A 22,130-nucleotide genomic window follows, 5' to 3' on the forward strand; every position below is an offset into this window, starting at 1 on the left:
GACGGAGCCGGCTCCCACCGCCGTTCAACACCGAGCGGCTGCAGGACACGGCTGCGGCTCAGCACTACGTGCAGCAGCTGGAAGCGAGCCTGCCAACGGAGGAGGAACTCGGCGCTGCCTCGCTCAACGATGGATGGAGCAGAATTTGCTCGGCCATCGGCAGTGCCGCTGAAGCCGCGCTAGGTAGTACGGTCCGAGTTGGAAAGCAACGCTGGTTCGACGAGGAGTGCCAGCGGCTACTTGACGAGAAGAAAGCAGCTTATGCGGTGAAGCTGAGAGCTGCAACTGATGAGAACGTGGCCAGATACAAACAAGCGCTGAAACAGCAGAGAACGGTCTTCAAGCTCAAGAAGCGCCAGCTGGAAGATCGCGATCGCGCCGAAATGGAGCAGCTGTTCCGGCAGAACGAGACGCGAAAGTTCTACGAGAAGGTTAACCGGTCCCGCAAAGGCTATGCGCCGCAAGCCAACACTTGTCGGGACGCCGAGGGAAACCTTCTTATGGACAAAGGCGAGGTGTTGAACAGGTGGCAGCAGTTCTTCAACGAGCACCTCAACGGCGATGTAGCGCATGGAGACGGCTTTGAAGCCCAACTTGGACCGCCCGCTGCTGACCAACAGTTCCCGGCACCTGATCTGGAGACGGTGAAGAAGGAGATCAGGCAGCTGAAGAACAACAGGGCCGCCGGTAAAGATCGGTTACCCGGTGAGCTCTTCAAATATGGAGGAGAGCAGTTGGCGAGGGCGATCCACTTGGTGATTTCTAAGATCTGGAGGGAGGAGAAACTACCAGAAGAATGGATGGATGGTGTCGTGTGTCCCATCTACAAAAAGGGCGATAAGCTGGACTGCGGCAACTACCGCGGCATCACGCTTATCAACGCGGCCTATAAAATCCTCTCCCAGATCCTCTGCCGTCTGCTGACACCGTACGCACGGAGGTTCGTGGGCCCCTATCAAGCGGGGTTTACTGGCGCTCGGGCCACCACGGACCAAATTTTCTCGCTCCGGCAGATCCTCGAGAAATGCCGTGAGTACAACGTGCCCACACATCACATCTTCATCGATTTCAAGGCAGCGTACGATACAGTCGACCGCGAACAGCTATGGCAGATCATGCACGAGAACGGATTTCCGGACAAACTAACTCGGCTGATCAAGGCTACCTTGGATCGTGTGATGTGTCACGTGCGAGTGGCAGGGGAGCTAGCGGACCCCTTCCAATCGCAGCAAGGGTTACGACAAGGTGACGGCTTATCCAATGCACTGTTTAACATCGGACTTGAGGGAGTTGTGCGAAGAGCGGGTATAGACACGAGAGGCACGATTTGCAACAGGACAGTCCAACTTCTTGCTTATGCGGACGACATTGATATTATAGCGAGAGACCTAGAGACGGTAAAAAGGGTTTACACCGCCTTAAAGACGCAAGCAAGACGAATTGGATTGGCCATGAATACGACGAAAACAAAGTACATGAAAGGGAGGGGCTCAAAGGACGTTGACCCCCCAAGACTCACCCCTTTAGCTGTGGATGGCGATGTGCTGGAGGAGGTGAGTGAATTCGTGTACTTGGGATCGCTGGTAACGGCCGACAACGACACCAGCTTAGAGATCCGGACTCGTATCCACTCCGCGAATCGCGCTTACTTTGGATTACGGAAAACCTTGACATCTGATCGAGTGCAACGCGCCACGAAACTGACCCTGTACAAGACACTGATTAGACCGGTTGCCCTCTATGGCCACGAGACCTGGACGCTGCGGCAAGAGGACGAACGAGCCCTTGGAGTTTTCGAACGGAAGGTGCTGCGAACGATCTACGGTGGAGTACGTACAGCTCAGAACGAGTGGCGAAGGCGCATGAACCACGAACTGCACGCGCTGCTGGGAGAACCGACCATCGTCACCCTGGCGAGAATCGGGAGGCTCAGGTGGGCCGGCCATGTCGCGAGGATGGACGAAGACCATCCTGTCAGGATGCTCTTTGACCGCGCGCGACCGGATGGCGGCACAGGCCGAAGAGCAGGAGCACAGCGTGCACGATGGGGAAATCAGATCGAGGCGGACCTAAGAAAGATCTGCAACCTAGGAGACTGGCGAGCTGCAGCCCAGAACCGAGCAACATGGAACAACCTTCTTGATACAGCACGGGCACCGCGTATGGTGTTCTAAGCTGATTGGTATGGTATGGTATGTAGTTGTGTTTTTGTGTGTGCTGAAAGAAGGAGAGGACCCGTACGTCCCTACAAGTTCTGGCCACTGCATGCTGGCCCCTTTGCTGTCGACGGGGTCACTGAACCGTGCTGCTGGGGTAACGACCTGTGGCTCTGCACAGCTGTAGCCGCTTGACCTGCGCCCGGTAGCACCAGCCGCACACAACGCTAGTGTGATCCTCAGCCTGGAGGTTTGGTCGATGTAGGTGTGATTGCACCGAGCTATCGAAGGCCCGCATCACCCCTTCACTAAGATTTTTAAATAAACCCAAATATGCTAAAAATGATTCTAAACGCAAGAGAATGCATTTTAAATTGATTTCAGCTGATTGCACTTAAATTTCCAATGACATTTTTAAGGGTTTTGAAAAAATATTTTTGTTGCCCCCTGATTTTCGGGCCAACTTTGAAGAGGGAAAAAAACTTCAAATAAAATTTGTACCAGCCTAATGGTTTAAGTTTTTTATAAATGTAAAAAAACACTCAGAAATCAACAAAATTTTGTGGAAACAATATCACACTTAAAAATATATGTAAATATGAATACTTGATGAATTAAGGAAAACAGAACACAACTAAACAAAAAAGTTTTTCGAAGAACAAAAGTTGCTTAAAATGATCTTCTGATCACGGGTAAAATATCTAAATACTGGTAACTCTATCGCCTGGATAATGCGCCAACCACGACGCAAAACTTGGCCAGCTGTGTTTCGCATCATGAAAAAAAAAATCCGCAAAAAATATAATTATTCAAAATTATCGGCTTAAGTTATGAAAATTGCCACCTATTATACGGATATTATAATTTCGAAAATTATCATAACAAACTGCAGAAATTTGAAAATTCGGACCCACCGTGAGTGTGTGGCCACACAGCCGTTGGCGGCGCTTCGTCAGGCCATGGCCTGCTGCTCAGGTGTTATTCAAATTAGGATTTTTTTCGCTTGGTCCTCTGAATGGACTTCGAAGGTGTGTGGGTTGGTTGGTATGTTGTTGTCTCCTCCAAGAAGCCTGGCCATTTTTTTGTTCACCCCGCGCTGTATAATCTCCTCCTCGGACGCTGATATATACATATATTTATGATGCGTCGCATCTGTTGTTGAAGTCGTTGCCGAAAAGTGGATAAAAAAAAACAGGTTGTGTTCGAAACTTTTCCCACGACGATGGAATTAATCATCGCGCGAGCGCGAGCTGACGACGGTTTCGGTTGGTCAATTCGCGGTTTTCCTCCGCCAACAACAACAACAACCCCGGAGAGTCGGTCGAGGCCGGGTGGTCTTCTTCCTGCCGCGGCCACCAACCCAGCGTAGTGCAGCGCAGATATTGCCTCCGGGGGTTGTTGATGTCGATGATGATGGCAGGCGAAGTGGTTTGATGAATTAATGAAGGTTTTTTTTTATATTATTTTATCAGGTGACAGCAAAAAGCGTCTAATGGTTTACACCTGAGAGCCCCACTGCTAGGGACACGTGCAGGGTTGCGGTGTGAACCCTTCTTTGTTACGTAATAATTCCCCTCTGAAACGACTAATTGATTTTCGGCATAGTTCGGCTATGGGAAAATGGAAAATTAGTGGAGGTCGAACAAAACTTGGAATCATTGGATTATTTAGTTTTTAAACCAGATTTAATCATAAATAGACTGAACATAAATAATGTTTCGATACATTGGCTAATCTTCTATCAGTCTACCTCTACTTAAAATAGTCTTCTAAAATATTGATTCATAATAAGTTGCTTGTGATGAGCTTATGAAGAGTAGTCCGGTCATGGAGCCATTTCTTCTGGCCTACGACGGCTTTTGTAAAATGTTCAGTTATAAGCTAATTTACTATCGAGGTTACTATACTGAACTTAAAAAAAAAATTCTGTTTTCAGTTATGAGTAATGCAATAAGCTTATATCTGTGAGCCCATAATTCCAATTGAAATGTGGTCTAAGACAATCTTATGGGGAATTGGCCAAGCTTTCCTGTAAAAATATTTTCGAGACTGAAAAATCAAGTCTGTCATATAAAAATAACCAAAAACCATCAAAAAACCTATTTTTTCAACATTTTTATTTTTTAAACCGCTGTAACTTCACAAGGATTGGACTTAGGACAATAGTCAATATGGAGCCTTTTATGTAAAATTGTGTGGAGAATCGACTCTCGTGTTCGGTTTCTAAAAATTTTGATGTTTAGAGCACTTTTGAAAAAAACAGTTTTGGTAAATGATTTTTGTATTTTTTTTAGGTGAGTTGCTCCATCCTGCATTTTTCGTGAGTCTTTTTGTAACATTTGAACGAAAAATATCGTGGGATCATCTTCAAATTTGACTTTTAAACTTAAAAATCAAAAAATCTGATAAAAGTGGAGTGTTTCTTTCTTTCAGTGTTTTTTTTCGGAAAGCCCGTCAAATTTCCTACAAGTTTGTCTTTGACCACTTTTTGATACGATGCAACGGCTTCGAGATACAGTCATTTTTAAATTACAGAATACAAAAATATCTAAATAACTTACGCCCTTCTCAAATGTCATTTTCGAGTACAATTGGCTCCATATACACAAAAATGGCTTATATAAGCGTAGGATAACATGTCTACAAAGTTTCATTGAAGTCGGAGAGGGTCGAGAAAAAAGTACCTAAAAAAATCTAGTTTTGGGACGGAATTGCTCGTGAAGATTTTTTATTTTTTATTTCTTGGGATATTTCTTCAGAAAATTGCTCAGAATTGATGGATTCAAGTAGATATCCATCTAATTTCTTTAGAATATGACTCGAGAGACAAAATTACACATATTACCAATATTTGATCTCCAATAAAATGTTTTCGGTATTTCGAAGGTTTTTTTTTTAAATAATTTTTCCTTCTCTTGGCAAATCCATTGTTAGAATATCCAATTACATGAAAATGAACTATAGTACAAACCATAGTTGAAAGGTACTCCAAAACTCTATTAGGTTATAAGAATCACGAAATTGTGAATTGATTATTTACTAATAAAAACTAATTGAATTGAAATTGAAATGTTTTCGATAAAAAATTTACCAAATTTCTAGCTTTCTTTGAAATAACCTCAAAATCAAAGCTGGAAGAACCAAGGGGGACCGAATAAAAAACTTTTCTTTGTACGTTTTGTCATGAAAATGCAAAATTATACTGATAGGCTCCCAAAATTGAATTTTCAATGCTCTGCCTATTATATCGCGAAATTTTTAAACGTATCCAGAGCAATCAGATTGTAGAAAACAGTTTCCAAAACGAGTTCCCTTAAAAAAGTATCATTTTTGGTTCAACATTAGAAAAGATATGCCCAATTTCGCAAAATATAAAATGACTTTCTCCAAAATTTCTGGATTAAATTTCCATTCACACGACAAATAAGAAATGTTAAGGATATCTACATAAATCCATCGATTTCCCGCAACTTTTCTTTAAAAAAAAACTATAAATTTATGACGACTACAACAAAGAAAGCAATAAGGATCAAAAATTCGCTTATAGAGTAATAATTAAAATTTTCCAATTTCAGCAAAACACATTCTGTAAAACAATTTCTTATCTGCAAACATTCTTTCTTGAAATGCCAAAAAATGCAACGCACAATCTCAAACAGAGGCGCGTCTGCTGACAAATTTGGATGCACACACATCACATTTGACCTATAATGTGGCCCATAAGTCAAAACATTTCAAAATTCCCACTCGCTGGCTGCGATTATCTTGCCACGTCCAATCCGAAAAGGTCCCTGGCCGGCGAAGTTGGTCCACGACGGCACATCGCGACTTGGGCAGACTGCTCGGCACCGAAAAATTCCATCCCGTCCCGTCCAAGAGATTCGGTCCTCCTTGCTCATTGCCTTGACAGATTAAATGTTAATAGCTACTGGTTACGGCTTCTCCCCCTCTGGTAATGCGTCCTCTCTGCTACACCATGTTTGTGGTACCACAGATAACGAGACGTGCACAGTGACACTGCGTTTGCGTCAGTCATTTTAGGACACTGTTACAAAAAACTACGTGAATTTTGTACAACAATATCCTAATTGTTGATAAATCATCAAAAATGACAAAATTCGATAAGTTTCAGAGTGACATTTCATTTGTCATTTTCACTGTGTCACTCTGGTCGTAATCACCGGCTCTCGACAGCGGTTTCCGCTGAGTTGGCTCGACTTACTCACACTCACTCTCTCTCTAGCACACCTTTCACTGCCAATAATCGTTGACTGACACACTGTCCGCATCCACCTAAACCTCCTTCCCCTCTTCCTCCTGCCACCAAGCTACGACTTCCGTTATCAATGTCAATTTAATATTTGACTTTTTCTCGATGCCTAGAAATAATGGCGTAGTCACACATACACACACACACAGATTCAAACCAATATCAAACAAACATGGGTGCTGCTGGTCACGTAATTAATTTTACCCCTCGTGCCCCCATTTAACCCCCCTACCCCCCTCCCATTGATTTGGTCTTGACCATTGAATTAGAGCGTCCATTTTTAATTACCCGGAGCCGGATTCTTTTGTATGCGCTTTGATAACGCCTACTTTAATGGCTGTTGGTGCCTCTCGTTTGTTCGGAGATTTGGGGCTGCTCTGCTGTTGGCCCTTATCAACTGGTGGCGGCATCTGTGCGGCAAAGCGCCGACCGAAATTACGGCTTAACTAGTTGGGCCAAGCTCATCAATAACAATATTTCAATTAGTGAAGGGTCGATTGACGCCGGACGAACCGGAAGATGTGTTTTGAATGCAGACGGAAATGCATTGTTTGAGGAGACACACGGAATCATAGTTTTTCGTAATCGTGCTATCTTGTCGCACGTGAACAGTTGAGTTAAAGACGCCATCTAGTGTAGCTTTCGATGTCTCACCTTTTAAACATCATATAGGTCCCAAAACTGGATTTAAAACCAGAGATATTGTATGCACACTTCGAAAAAATCGTGTAATATTCTGTCTATTTGATGCACATAACTGGAGCGTCAAATAAGACATAAAATTACATCTGATTTGGAAATTACACGACCTATACCGTCAACCGATATGGTTGCGTAAAATTACATCAAACGCAATTCATAGGAAACCATTCCTATTGGAATTGCAATTTATTGGATTTTTGGATTAAATTTTTTGGAAAGAAAAAAATACACCGTATTTATGTTGTTTAATCTTATTTTATTAACACTTTATGCTTAAAATGGAATAAATACAGTTGCACGAGTATTTTGGTCAAGAACGGATGGATAACTTAGAACCACTTGCAATTTCTTGAATTAACTATGATCTGCCCCACGGTTGTCCACACCTTTTCCTCTATCATCCACCACCGAAATGCTCAGCGAGGCCAGGCCACTTAACAGATAACCTTCATCGCGTTCAGCCCGTAGCTTAACTAGCCGCAAACCCTCCAGCTGTACCAGCTATCAACCTATTTTCGTTCCCACGTCGTCGCAAGCGTTCCTCCGCTGGCTGCGACCGAGGCCCCAACCGACGACTAACCTGCTTCAATCGATCGTTTTAGAATATGACGTGAGTCGTGAGGTCCATTTGTTTGAGGCCTTCCTTTTCCAGTGTCACGGAACTCCTCAGCTTGCCACCTGGCACGACGACCACGTCCGGCTTCGTCGGACCGACATCGCCTTGCAAATGGACCAGCTCCACCGGAACAACACCGTTGGTACCGAAAGCGATCTCCATCGCGAAATGCCACCGACTGAACCAACTGATTGCCTCCACGGCACTAACTACCAACCGTGGTCAAAGCTTGAAGGCAACGCTCGAACCCATCAACCGGCAGTCGTCCGTCGCCAGCAGGATCACGGTTCGGATTCAGGGAGTTTGCCCGAATTAGGGATGGAGATGTTTCTGGCTGGAAAGATTTGTTCAGAATTTCATTTGATTGGGCTCAAATTTAAGAAATATTCTGTACACTTACCTTGACAATCGATTTTATTAAGATTTTCAGCTCAAAAAGTGGCGAAAGCTGAGAAAATCTAATTTCTATCGGAACAACTTCACCGCGTCAACTTTGCTAATCGGAATCCATCATGGCTGACGTTTGCTGCACTGTGAAGTGAAAGGCACCAAATCAGCGTACAATCGGGTTAAATTAGAAGTAAAATTAAATCATCGCACAGAATATTACACGACAAACGACGCTCCAATCATGTGCATCATTTATGATGTAATGTTCAGTTAAAAATGATTTATTGTTACATTGTATAAGATTCAAACTTCTGCTTAAGCTAGAGAAAGTGAATTTGGTCATTGTGGGTTAAATCAAACATAATATTACTTTTGATTTTAGGTTACGTGATAAGTTTTTACGTCAAATTTTGAATTACGTTTGATGTAATATTCATGATTTTTTAGTGTGTGTATGTATGTATGTATGTATGTATTAGTACCCCCGTCTTGGCATGACTTGACCATGACCATAGTAACGATTTAAAACCAGAGATATTCAACAAGAACCTTACAAACTCCAGGCAATGTTGACCATCTCCATATGCAACGTTGTTTCGAACAGATCGTGCTATTTTGTAACATCCGGCAGTTGCGACAACTAACCAATAGGGTGCCCAGAATATGGGACTTTGTCTCAAAACCTCGCTCCACACAGCAAAAAATCCGATGGTAAAATCGCATGCAAAAGCATGCACATCACCTTCGTCAAAATAAACACTTAATATTACACACTGCATGTACAATTTTTGCAAACACAAAAAAAAGTTGCAACCAACGGGATTCAAACCCAGCACCAACAGTAAGGGCTGGCGCCTTAGCCCACTCGGCCATCAGACCGATGAGAAGCTGAAAGGATAAACGCATATATGAGCTTGACATTTCGGTCAAGTAGGTTTCCCATACTGATGGGCTACATATTTCAGGGTGTAAAATCACATTAAATTGCATAAAATAATGCAATATTTATTTTACACGCAGGCCTTTTACACGCAGCTGGATTACTACTTTTTTAGCTGTGCACGAGCTGATTATTGTTCCTTGAGCTATTTAGGACTCTGGGCCAAATATGAGCAAAATCGGTCAACATTTACCCATTGATACTCGAGGGTGAAGTTTGTATGGGAAAAATCGAAAAAATGTATGAAAAACCCAATTTTCTTACGGGTTTGTCTGCAGGGCGCGCTACTTCCATCAAAACATTCTCAAAAGTGAGATTCTTATTGAAAATTTAATGTTCTACAACTTACCAAAGCCGTAAAACTCAACCTGAAAAGTTATTAGCGATTTAAAAATGTAATTTTTGTATGAAAAACTTTTTTTCACCAACTTCAGGCTCGAGTATTAATGGGTTAATCTCAACCAATTTCGCCCAACATTTGCACAGATGCTTAAAATAACCCAAAAAAACTGTTTTCCGCTTGTGGAGCAGGGGTCATTTTTTTTGGGCACCCTACTGACCAAAGATAATTTTAGTAAGATGCCGCTTTGTCACTCAAGCAACCATTGCGTTCTTTTTGTTTTTGTTTAAAAACAAAAACGCGTTTTCTCAAAATATAAAAAGCGACGTACGCAAATGTTATATGATTTTAAATATTCTGAGAATTTAATTGTTTTAAAAAATATCTAACTAAAGAAGAATTGAATTCCACCTTAATATTTATTTTATGTGGTCGAAAATTAGTGTTTTTGAGCTTTTAAAACGGTAGTACTGATTTAAAAATTTTGAAAATATTTTGTTCATTTTGATTGTGCAGATACTTTTCTTCCCTTTTTATTGGCTAAGTGTAATTAAAGGATTGCTTACACCCTAAGTAGAAGACCGTGAGAATACATCTTCCAAATTGAAACGAGGATAGTGCGCAATAATTTGATTTTTGAATTTTGAAAATAATGCAAAATAAAACAAAAATAGTACTATTGAGCAATTTCAGCTCAAATCAAGAATTTTTATGATACTTTTGTACCCGACCCTCTTCGATTTCAATGAAACTTTGTAGATATTTTATACTAGGCCTATAAAAGCCATTTTTGTGTACATGGAGCCAATTATACCCGAACATAACATTTGGGAAGGGCGTAAGTTATTTAAATATTATGGCATTTTGTAATTTAAAAATTACTGTAACTCAAAACCGTTGCATCGAATCAAAAAGTGTTCAAAAACTAACTTGTATGTAATTGGATGGGCTTTCTAAAAAAAAACACTGAAAGAAAAATACACGTCACTTCTATGAGATTTTTCAATTTTTAAGTTTGAAAGTTAAATTCACAAATGATGTCAAGATTTTTTTTCGCTCAAAATTTTTGAGGACATAGCAAAAGATGTTACAAAAAGACTCACGAAAAATGCAGGATGTATGTCTCTCCTAAAAAAATAAAAAAATCATTTACTAAAGCTGTTTTTTCTTAAGTGCCCTAAACGTCACCGTTAGTGGGAGTCGATTTTCCAGGCAATTTTACATAAAAGTTTCCATATTGGCCGTTGTCCTATGTCCAATTCTTGTTAAGATACAGCGGTTTTTTGAATTTTCCAATTTCCTACAAGTTTGTCTTTGACCACTTTTTGAAACGATGCAACGGCTTCGAGATACTGTTATTTTTAAATTACAAAATACAAAAATATTTAAATAACTCACGCCCTTTTCAAATGTCACTTTCGAGTGCAACTGGCTTCATATACACAAAAATGTCCTAGGATAGCATGTCTACAAAGTCTCAATAAAATGGAAAAAAATACCAGAAAAAATTCTAATTTGAGCTGAAATTGCTCTAACTTTTCACTGAGAGTTGGTAACCTTAAGAATTGCAAGTTAAACAAATTTCTATAGTAATGAAAAAAACACAAGCAAACGCGTCTTTCAGAACAGCGACTAACAGAGGAATTTTCCGATCCTCTCACTTGAATGCCCATAAAAATCCTCTAACCTCATAAAGCTCGACCTGCGCTACTGCGCACATGTCGCGCTGAGCAAAAGCCTGAGGTGGCGTGTGGTATGTCCATCCGTCCATCCGTCTCTGCCGCATGCCGACTTGACCACCTCTGGCCAAGCCAAGTAGCCCCGGTGGCCACAACCTGACCGTCGCGTGGTTGCAACTTTGCAATTGACTTATGGAGAGAGGCTTATAACGGTAATCAATTAAGTACATGTCGCAGCACTCGCTCGTCAACGATTTTATATATGGTCACGCGGGCCAGAAACCGGACTCTTTTCTACCCTACCCCTGTGTGTGTTTGTGTGCGCCAAGTGGCCAAGTTGCTGGTCAGGTGCCGGCCGAAGACGACGACGACGCATTCAGAAAATGTAAAGTGTTCAATCAAAATGGCGCTAGGACGAGAGACAGAGGAAAACCGACTGAGGCCTCAGGTATTTTGAACCGACCACTTGTAAGGGGTTTGCTCTTTTGACGCTATCTTTGTTTTGATCTGGGCTGAGGACTTCCATACATCCAGGTCTTCGAAGTTAACCAACTCCACTGATTGCGACTCCCACTCTAGACATTGGTTTCATTAAATTTCTATGTTTAACTTGTATTCAAGGCAATTCCGTCAAGAGACAACACCACTTACGACTCAGTCCGATCCGGCAAAAGTGCCAAACGTGGACGCAAAGAAACGGCCACTCCGCGGCGACGGAGTTTATGTAAAATTGACCGCTCGAAGCACTCAATCAAGCCCCCTCCCTGGTCCGTTCGTCCGTCGTCTTTGGAATACCGCGCTGGAAGTCAAGAGCCGCACCACACCAGGTACGACGGAGGTGACATTTTTGCTTAATTATCAGGAATTTGCGCCTTTTTGCCAATCAAGACCTGGACGACGCACCGGTCCAAGTTGGCTGTGGCGGCGGCGTTTGACGGGTGTCATTTTTGGAGAGTGTTTTGGGCCGCCGTTTGTTGGCAATCGGAGCGAGCCCAAATTGGTGGCGCATGCAGAAATTGACCACGGCGGAGCAACAACTACTGCCAAGCGGTCAATGGCTACTGCGATTGGCGATATTTGACGATGAGTGACTGAATGGGCACAGAACTGGTTGAATTCGGGTGGAGCGTGGACGGCGGGGCAAGGGAGGTGGCCGACGACACTTGATTGTAGTTTGGCAAACTAGATTTGGCCGATTTTTGTTACGCGACGCGCACAAAAAGTGACGCACGTGTTGTGCGTTGCGGACTTGATCAGTAGCGACGTGGATTATGAAGTTGGTGTGTTATGAAAGGAGTCGGGAGTTGTCAAGGGGAGATATTGGTGATCATAAATCAATTTTATGGGTGTCAGGTTTGAAGTATGATTTCTTTTCATTCATAAGTACGGTTTTGAGTCGTAGGGGCAAACAACTCCGTATGGTCCTTGTGGACGTCACTTTTCCTAATCTTAACGTCTTTTTCAATAGTCTCTATGGGGTTGCAATATAGATTTCTATTTTCCTTCCTGATTTTTTAAAAAAATTACAAAAACATATTTTCCTTATTTTGAGATCTGAGCAGTTCTCTACGGAATCGGTCTTTTTTCTTTAATTTTAATTTTTGTATTTTTTAATCCGGCTGAAACTTTTGTGGTGCCTTCGGTATGCCCAAAAAAGCCATTTTGCATCATTAGTTTGTCCATATAATTTTCCATACAAATTTGGCAGCTGTCCATACAAAAATGATATGTGAAAATTCAAAAATCTGTATCTTTTGAAGGAATTTTTTGATCGATTTGGTGTCTTCGGCAAAGTTGTAGGTATGGATATGGACTACACTGAAAAAAAATGATACACGGTAAAAAAAAATTGGTGATTTTTTATTTAACTTTTAGTCACTAAAACTTGATTTGCAAAAAAACACTATTTTTAATTTTTTTTATTTTTTGATATGTTTTAAAGGACATAAAAGGCCAACTTTTCAGAAATTTCCAGAATGGGCAAAAAATCTTTGACCGAGTTATGATTTTTTGAATCAATACAGATTTTTTCAAAAAATCGAAATATTGGTCGCAAAAATTTTTCAACTTCATTTTTCGATGTAAAATCGAATTTGCAATCAAAAAGTACTTTAGTGAATTTTTGATAAAGTGCACCGTTTTCAAGTTATAACCATTTTTGGGTAACTTTTTTGGAAATAGTCACAGTTTTTTATTTTTTAAAAATAGTGCCCATGTTTGCCCACTATTGAAAAAAATATTTTTGAAAAGCTGAGAAAATTCTCTATATTTTGCTTTTTCGGACTTTGTTGATACGACCCTTAGTTGCTGAGATATTGCCATGCAAAGGTTAAAAAACATGAAAATTGATGTTTTCTAAGTCTCACCCGAACAACCCACCATTTTCTAATGTCGATATCTCAGCAACTATAGGTCCGATTTACAATGTTAAAACATGAAACATTTGTGAAATTTTCCGATCTTTTCGAAAAAAATATCATCAAAAATTTTAAATCAAGACTAACATTTCAAATGGTCGTAATATTGAATGTTTGGCCCGTTTGAAATGTTAGTCTTGATTTTAAATTTTTGATGATATTTTTTTCGAAAAGATCGGAAAATTTCACAAATGTTTCATGTTTTAACATTGTAAATCGGACCTATAGTTGCTGAGATATCGACATTAGAAAATGGTGGGTTGTTTGGGTGAGACTTAGAAAACATCAATTTTCCTGTTTTTTAACCTTTGCATGGCAATATCTCAGCAACTAAGGGTCGTATCAACAAAGTCCGAAAAAGCAAAATATAGAGAATTTTCTCAGCTTTTCAAAAATATTTTTTTCAATAGTGGGCAAACATGGGCACTATTTTTAAAAAATGAAAAACTGTGACTGTTTCCAAAAATGTTACCCAAAAAATGTTATAACTTGAAAACGGTGCACTTTATCAAAAATTCACTAAAGTACTTTTTGATTGCAAATTCGATTTTACATCGAAAAATGAAGTTGAAAATTTTTTGCGACCAATATTTCGATTTTTTTTAAAAATCTGTATTGATTCCAAAAATCATAACTCGGTCAAAGATTTTTTGCCCATTCTGGAAATTTCTGAAAAGTTGGCCTTTTATGTCCTTTAAAACATATCAAAAAATAAAAAAAATTAAAAATAGTGTTTTTTTGCAAATTAAGTTTTAGTGACTAAAAGTTAAATAAAAAATCACCAAATTTTTTTTTACCGTGTATCATTTTTTTTCAGTGTAGTCCATATCCATACCTACAACTTTGCCGAAGACACCAAATCGATCAAAAAATTCCTTCAAAAGATACAGATTTTTGAATTTTCACATATCATTTTTGTATGGACAGCTGCCAAATTTGTATGGAAAATTATATGGACAAACTAATGATGCAAAATGGCTTTTTTGGGCATACCGAAGGCACCACAAAAGTTTCAGCCGGATTAAAAAATACAAAAAAAAAATCGAATGACCGAAATCTCAGAGAATTGCTCATCTTTTATTGAAACTGACAGGAAGTAAACAAACGGTTAATCTATTCAAGGATGTATCTAGCATAAAATAAGTTTTTTTTTTTGAAAATATCCCATTCCCTAGAAATCTATTTGCCAGAACCGATAATTCCCCAGAATCTTACCTCCAGACTTCTCGTGATCCTTGATAAACCGTTTTCTAGAAATGTTTATTTTTGTTGTTTTACTAAAAAAAAAGATACAGGAATACATATAAAATAACTCTTCTCATTTTTTAAAGATTTAAATATTAAGAGAAGAGGGTGACGAGCGGGAATTCCCGGGAAATCTGCCATTTTTAACCTCTTGATTCCCGGGAAATTTGGTCGAGACTCCCGGGAATTTTCATACTTATAAATATTGAAGAAAAATAATAAAAAATAATCAACATCAATAGATGAGTCATGTTCTATACCAGGGGTGCCCAAAGTATGGCCCGCGGGCCAAACGTGGCCCGCTAGGTGATATTTTGTGGCCCACGGACCCATTTCGAATGATCATGTAAAATGGCCCGTTGACCACTTGTAAAGTGATTTTATACTTTTTCAAAATTATGGTTTGTTTTAAGCATTTATATGCTAATCTTTTTTATTTTTTTTGTTAATAAAAAAAAATTATGATTTATCAATATTTTGATCCCCACTTTGGGATACAAATAATATGTTCTAAATATTTTATAAATAAAACAATTTCACACGTTTCAATGTGAGTGAAACAAGTAAATGTCGTCAAAACTTTCATCAAACATTTTTAGAAATATCAAAAAGACGTTCAAGTTTGATTTTGGTAGAATTCTGTAATAGTTGCAAAAATAAAAGTTTTCTTTATTAATTTGCAAGTCACTCTCAAACTTACATTGCACTTCCTTAGGGATTCGAACTCATTACAGTTAGATAACGAATCTGATTGACTATCAACTGATTCAGGCAGACAAAATGTGGAAATCGGAGGATCTAGTTTGCAGCAAATATTTTACAAAACTTTCGTCGATCAACCCACCCCTCCACTTATTAAAAATTGACTCGAAAACCAGGAGCAAAAATATATTTTCAAAAAATAAAAAAAATGAAATTTAAGAGCATTCAGCTGAAATCAATTAAATATGCATTCCTTTGCATTTAAAATCATTTGAGCATGTTTGGGTTTATTAAAAATAATTTGAATTTTATTGAATTTTCGATGAAATAAATAAATGTTGTTTCGTTTTTTTTAAATAATGATTGCAGGTTAACTATACGGAAGCTTAAAACATTTTTCAAAAATTTTGGAATCTCAACGATTTTTCATTAGCCACACTTAACTTATAGAAGAATTGTTCAACATGTAATGTCACAACAATTTCGAAACATAAAAACAAAACTTTATTTTTTTTGAAAACACAAGTACTTTCAAATACCAGAAACAACAATACCGATAGAAACTCCTTATTTTGTGGTTTCTATCATTTTGAAAAGACATTTTTATAAAATAACAGAAATGTCCGATCTATTACATTAAAATAAGGCCGTTGCAAATATTTTTTGAAGTTTATGTCGCTCGACTCTGACCAAAGTCGAGGGGGGGGGGGCAAAAAAATAAAAAATAATAAAAATTCAAATTACGGTCCATGGTTTCAACATTTCAATGAAAAAAGTGTTTTAAAATGCATTATACACCTGTCCAGTTGTTTTGCCATCATTAGTTTCCAAAATATCTAAGTATTGACGAAAATTTTAATTTTTGCGAAAAATATTTTTTTGCGGTGCTGTACATTGGAATTTCATAAAAATTTAAAACATTTTTGAACAAGCCCAAACATGCTAAATATGATTATCAATGCAGAAAAATGCATTTTAAATTGTTTTCAGGTGATTAGACTTCTATTTTCATAAAAATTTTGAAGTTTACTGGAAAAATATGTTTTTTGCCCCCTGATTTTTCAGACCAATTTTGAATGGGGAGGCGACATAAACTTTGAGAAATATTTGCAACAGCCTAACGTAATTTATATTTTTAACAGCCTTTTTTGTAAATTTGGCCCGCAAGCTCATTTGAGCTTCAAATTTGGCCCGGCCTTCAAAAACTTTGAGCACCCCTGTTCTATGCATAGAAAAAAAAGACATATTCAAGTTAGATTGTATTAATTATTCTGTAATTCAATAATTCAAAAAGAGCAACATTAACCTTGTAAAAAATCCAATATCGACCACAAGTTTGAGAAACCCAGATTAAAAAAAAATACTTCGCGGTTATAGCCTAGATATACAAATTTTAAGTAATTTAAATAGGTTGACTTCACGGTTATTTCCTCCAAGGGCAAATATCACGGATTACAGATTTTTAAACAAAGGAAAAATCATTCAGTGGCATTGCAAAAATAATACAGTACAGTTTTGAGTTCAAAAGAACTCATGAAATAATCTTGTAATTACAGATTTGTAATTGAAATGATTGAAATGTAATAAATGTATAGACATAGTATAAATAATTTTGAACAAAAGAAAAAACTCTCGGGTCCCGGGAATTCCCGGGAAATAGCAAAAATCAACTCTCGATTCCCGGGAAATTGAAAATCTCGAGAATCGTCACCCTCTAATTAAGAGATAAAAAACAATCAACATTTCGATGCCTCTGTTAAGCTAACTGCATAAGAGTTCAAGCAAGCTTAGTACAAGAGAGCACAGAGGCATCGATTTATCGGAATTGGTTCATTCTGGGACATGGGTAATTCTGGAGAGTGCACAGTATAATCTTTTTTGTCTAAAAAAATGTGTAATTTTACCATAAAAATGTTTAAAATTACCTCTTTTCCGGCGTAATGCCACTTTTTCAGTCAAATTGAGGTAATATTACATCAATAAAGAGGTTTTTGCACCTACCAAAATTACACATTTTTTTTTACTTTGTGGTTTTCTGGTAAAAGACATTCTGAGGGATATTATAACACTGTTTTTGTGAAGTACAGGAAACGTCATCAACCTTCTATTTATAATAAGTTGATAAAAATTTAATTAAATGAAAAGTAAGAAAAAATTGTTTTCTTTCATGCACTTTTTTAAAAACGATATTGTGTTATTCACTTATGTGAATTTCAATGACATAAATAATGTTAAAAAATTGTGACAGTTTCAAAATTTCCAATATTTTATAACACTGTTGAATTAGCTAAACTACTAGTTAGTTGTGGTAGAGATTTTTGATCTAAATCTTCGAATCTTAATCCATTTATGATTATTCCTACAACAATACATATATAGGTTTGAAATTCAATCGAAACAAACGTTATTCAAACGGTTAACCACACGCAATAATGTCAACTACAAATGGCGTTTTGTCCCTTTTTATTACTCGCGCGCGTCAATCATCTCCCAAAGTGGACCAACGCGCACATAATTATGCGAGGCGCTACCTGTTGCGGCCAGCCCCGATTATGGCTTTCTTTGTAGAAAAAAAATTGCATTGCATTTTACCACCCAGAGGGGACCCGATTCTGTGGAACCCATCACCCATCCCGTGGTCAATCGTCCATTGTGTCAGTCATCAGCCCCCCCAACTGACTAAACTGACCAAACTAACTCCGACTGTCTGCACACGCGGCATAATCGCTTAAACATGCGGCTTCAAAACGATTCTATTTAAGTCGTTTCAGCCGACTAGAAGTGGCAAATTTAGCGACGCGCGTCGCGTCTGACTTGGATTGACTTTGACTGACTTCTTCCAATTCCCTCCGTGCGCTGCAGTAGCCGATAACAAGCCACTTAACCTCTTTTAGCCAACGCCACCACCGACACTGACCACCACACCGCACAAGGGCCCAACCCTAAAAACCCTCGTCGTTGAATTTAATAAGAGTCCATCAGTCTCGACGACGACGACGGAGTTACCTTTTCCCTCGGCCGGTCGTCCATCATGCCAGGTTATGTAAGTACCCCGTCGGACGATCGTCACGTGGCCGGTGACGATCCTCAACGGTTATTCCCGACGGACGGCACTACTGCGGGTCGTCGGCGTAAGTCGTCGTCGCGGTTCATCGGAGATTCCCAAACGTAAAGAACCCAACTGTCTAGAGAGCGACTCCGTCTACGGGGATCTTCAAAACCGTCTTGGTCGTAAAAATAGACCCCAAGTCCGCGCGAGTGTGAGTGTGCAAGGCGCATTATCAATTATATTCGCAGACGCTCCCAACTAGCGTACAACACGTCGCAAGTACTTCCAGCGACCGTTTATGGTTATGAAGAGCAACAAGAAGAAGATTGCGGCGGAGGGACGCAAATGGACAGACGGCAGCAAGTGGCCACCAACCAAGACTACGCCGGCCAGCTAACCTGCTAGAGACCGGTCTCCGGGCAAAAAGGTCCTCCTCTGCAAACGATTGACAACGACCGGCGCAAATGGGAAGGAGGCACTCAAAGGTGGAGTTCAGGTTCATAAGAATTATTAAAAGTAATAAATTTAGATAGAATAAACATTTTTTTCTTCAAAACTTACCCCCATTTAAAATGACTGGAACATTATGAAAAGGACAACCTTTACCTGAACAGGAGTCCTGATTGCTCAGAATTCTGCCTTTACTCGCGAGCACAAATCGGACGCGACGCAAACCTGCTATGATGAATTCCTAGCGTTTGTCACTACCACACCAATCACTACTGGATACTCTCCCTTCTGCATTCCATCTCTCTCCGATCGGCTTCTATGTGTTTGGCTCAGATAGGCCGACCGCGCCTGCGTCGTCTACGATCGGCTGAGTTGATCATTGATTGGAATCAATGTTTTTAAGAATAATTTGAAATAAAAATTGGATAGCTGTTTCAAGCGATCGACTAGCTCACGATTGGTTGGCACTGACGATTCATGCGATTTGATCGGCACTGAGTGAGTGATTTGTGATCATTTAACCAAAAATCACGATCGTATCGCTACCGGAGCGGCCGTGGCTGACTGGTTACGGTGTTCGCTTTGTAAGCGAATGGTCCTGGGTTCGATTCCCATCTGCTCCCAACGAGAAAGTATAGGAAATATTAATCTTGAAACTCTGAAACATGAACGAAAAATCAAAGTCGCCTGAGTTGGGGTTCGATCCCCCGTCCTTTGGATTGGTAAGCAAAAATGCTAACCACTAGTCCATCGTGGCTTGATGAGCTATGACTGGAATTAGGAATACTGTTACTGCTAACTATATACGCGCTGGGTCTTTGTCCATTTGACAAAAGTTCGGAAGTTCTGAATAACGTTTGAATCTGATTGATGCAAACGTTCTTCAGGGCGGGGCTTGTCGATAAAGCTGAAGTACCTCGCGCTCGGCTAGCCAGCGTAGAAATGGGTCACCGAAGCTCGGCAGAGCTAACACTTTCAAATGCCTATGCGAGTTATTTGCATGTATAGAATGTCAAATTCTAAAATACATGGAAACAACTCAATTTGTAAGAAGCGGCCGCGTGGTCCCGTTTGATTGGTTGCACACACACACACGCACACACACAAATCACGATCGTATCGCTACCAAAATAATTAAAATTGTGTTTCTTCAAATTCATATGGCTAAACAAAACACTTCTAGACTGATGATATAAAAAAATAGAACGCAAAAGTAAACAATAGGGTCCTAAAGCCCTATCTCTATAGTACATCGGTAAAAATCACAATTAAAAATCACTTATCACTTATTTTCATTTTAATGCAAAATAAATTGACAAGACAATTTTTTTTTCAATGGATCAACTATGGCCCCTTGGAACGAGCTGTCACCTTTTTTGTCAAGAAGGGCCGCGAAGTAAAATTTTATAAATTGATATTAAAATCAATTTCAAATCCATTGCGATCGTACAAAGGATTTGAAATGAACCACATTTTATAACACTTTATTTATTGAAATGGTGAAACCATGGCTAGTAATTCAATTCATTTAAGATTTATTATTTTTTTCAAGGAGAATCAAAAGTTTGAGTCAAGTTTGAGTAATTCGTTTTTGCAAATGTATTTTTCATTGTATTTTTTAAATTTGAAGTCTATATACAATTTAGTGGGCTGGTCAATATTCGAAAATCTGTATCTTGAGAAGTGCTGGATCGATTTGGTGTCTTCCGCAAAGTTGTAAGTTTTGATTCGAACTGACCAGAAAAAAGGTATACGGAAAAATGCCGGTATTTTATTTGACTGTTTATTACTAAAAGTTGAGTTTGCAAAACGCTTATTTTTAGCTATCGATATTTTTTAAATGGGACTAAAAAGTCATCTTTTGCGCTATTGTTTGAGATGGTACAAAATCTAGTACCAGAGACATGATTTTTTGAAGAATAAGAAGGGATATTTAGAATTTAAAAATCTGAACAAAATTCGCAATCGAAATTTACTTTGCCCTTTTTTTATAAAGTGCATCACTTTTAAGATATAGGCATTTTTAGGTGCATTATTTTCGAAAAAAAAAATCAGTTTAGAATTGAAAAATACTTTATAAAGAAAATTTAAAAATATTCTCAAAAAACCTAGGGTGCTGACAGAGGCGTACTAAGGCCGGGTGACACCCGGGGCGGGCTGCCCGGTGTCACCCCTCACCCCCCCCCCCCTCTTCCCTCCTCACACCCCCTTTCTAGGTTTAATCCCACCAAACTTATGTCACATGAAATTCTTATTACAAACTGCAATTCTAAATAATACTCTGCAATGAGCAAAAATCTTGCAATATGAAAAAATAAATATTTCAAATAATGAAAATTATACTTTTTATACTAGAGCAACGACTTTTCAAAAAGCGTTTATAATTTGATTTTTTTCATATGCAAATACACGTAATATAATTATCGAAACAATTATATCAGAGAACTAGTTCAAAAAAGAAGATATCATTCAGCTCGGCGATTTTCGTTATGAATAACAGATTTTTTAAAATGAAAAATATTTTAAAAACATTATTTTCATCGCTTTGATAGTGTTTAAACAGAATATTCTTTTCATCAAAATCAAAATCATTTTCCTTAAAATTTAGAAAGCTTAAAAATTAGTATACGCTCAATAAATATATTTTAATTTAATTCAATTTTTAAGTAAACCGTTATGCATTTTATGATCATTGATAATAAATGATGAATCTATTTTCAGAAAATTATTCGATACGAGATTAAAGAATTCGTAAAATTAAATCAGCATTCAAGATCAAACATTTATTATGAAAAAAAAATAAGTTGCGTGGTATTAGTATTCTCTAGAAATTTTGTTAAGATTAAACAAATAATCATAAGTTAAATTTTTTTTTTTTAATTTGATTAACAACGAAATAAAATCAAATAATTATAAGACATGACATTTGTTCAAGCTTTATGAACCTTTTTCCAAAGGCAAAAAATTTAATTAAGCAGACTGATTTGATTTAATATACATAATGTATAGCCGTTATTAAAAAACCTCATATTCCATATTTTTCCAAAATCTTTTGAAGCTAAAATAATTGCCAGTTCAAGTGGTTTAGTTTAGGATATTTTGAAACGTACATTTTTTTAGATAAGCCGCTTTTAAGTTTTTTTTTTCAAGATCTGCAGATCAAAAAAGAAATTT

Source organism: Culex pipiens, chromosome 2 (assembly GCF_016801865.2).
Source record: "Culex pipiens pallens isolate TS chromosome 2, TS_CPP_V2, whole genome shotgun sequence".
Classification (NCBI taxonomy): Eukaryota; Metazoa; Arthropoda; class Insecta; order Diptera; family Culicidae; genus Culex; species Culex pipiens.